At 34.7% G+C, this 1311-nt stretch overlaps 1 non-coding gene across 1 annotated transcript; it reads right to left on the bottom strand.

The window, feature by feature from the left end:
* Nucleotides 1–1180: 1180 nt before the first annotated feature.
* On the bottom strand, nucleotides 1181–1288 carry LOC127743352 (small nucleolar RNA R71). Its single transcript, XR_008004744.1, has one exon. It is a non-coding gene; the product is annotated as a small nucleolar RNA R71 (small nucleolar RNA).
* Nucleotides 1289–1311: the final 23 nt, after the last annotated feature.

The raw sequence follows: 1311 nt of genomic DNA, 5'->3' as shown, positions 1-1311 counted from the left end.
GTTTTCAAAATTTTTCAAAATCAAATCTTTTTCAAATCATATCTTTTCAATCATATGTTTTCAAAATTGATTTCTTTCTATTTTCAAAGATACTTGCTATCAATTAATGATTTGATTCAACATTTCAAGTATGTTGCCTTTTCTGTTGAGAAAGGTTTAATGTTTGAATCATATCTTTTCTTGTTAGCCAAGTTTTTAATTTTCAAAATCAAATCTTTTTAAAATGTTTTTTTCAAATCATATCTTCTCAATCACACTTTTTTACAACTAATCATATCTTCTTAACCACATCTTTTTCAAATAGTTTTCAATCAAATCTTTTTGATTTCTAATTTCAAAATCTTTTTCAAAAAGCACTTGATTTCTTTTCCACTATCATTTTCGAAAATCAATCAGTGTTTTTCAAAAATATTTTCAAAATCTTTCACTCAATTTTCGAAAATTACTTCCCTTCTTCTCACATCCTTCCATTTATGGACTAACACTATTCCTTAATGCAAAATTCGAACTCCATCTCCTTTGATATGTTCGAATTTTCTACTTCTGTCTTCTACTTTTCTTTTTCTCTGACACCTAAAGGAATCTCTATACTGTGACATAGAGGATTCCACATTTTCTTGTTCCCTTCTCTTTCTTATGAGCAGGAGCAAGGACAAAAGCATTCTTGTTGAGGCTGATCCTGAACCCGAAAGGACCTTGAAGAGAAAGCTAAGAGAAGCCAAAGCACAACTCTCTGTAGAGGACCTAACAGAAATCTTCAAAGAAGAAGAACCTATGGCAGCCGAAAACAACAACAATGCCAACAATGCAAGGAAGGTGCTGGGTGACTTTACTGCACCTACTCCCGACTTCTATGGGAGAAGCATCTCTATCCCTGCCATTGGAGCAAACAACTTTGAGCTTAAGCCTCAATTAGTTTCTCTAATGCAACAGAATTGCAAGTTCCATGGACTTCCATTGGAAAATCCTCATCAGTTCTTAGCTAAATTCTTGCAAATCTGTGACACTGTCAAGACTAATGGGGTTGACCCTGAGGTCTACAGACTTATGCTATTCCCTTTTGCTGTAAAAGACAAAGCTAGGACATGGTTGGACTCTCAACCTAAAGAAAGCCTGGACTCTTGGGAAAAGCTAGTCAATGCCTTATTGGTAAAGTTCTTTCCACCTCAAAAAATTGAGTAAGCTTAGAGTGGAAGTCAAAACCTTCAGACAGAAGGAAGGAGAATCCCTCTATGAAGCTTGGGAAAGATACAAACAATTAATCAGAAAGTGTCCTTCTGATATGCTTTCTGAATGGAGCATCATAGGTAT

The sequence above is a fragment of the Arachis duranensis genome, chromosome 10, assembly GCF_000817695.3.
Source record: "Arachis duranensis cultivar V14167 chromosome 10, aradu.V14167.gnm2.J7QH, whole genome shotgun sequence".
In the NCBI taxonomy this organism is placed as follows: domain Eukaryota; kingdom Viridiplantae; phylum Streptophyta; class Magnoliopsida; order Fabales; family Fabaceae; genus Arachis; species Arachis duranensis.
This window is presented reverse-complemented; position numbering and strand designations above follow the sequence as displayed.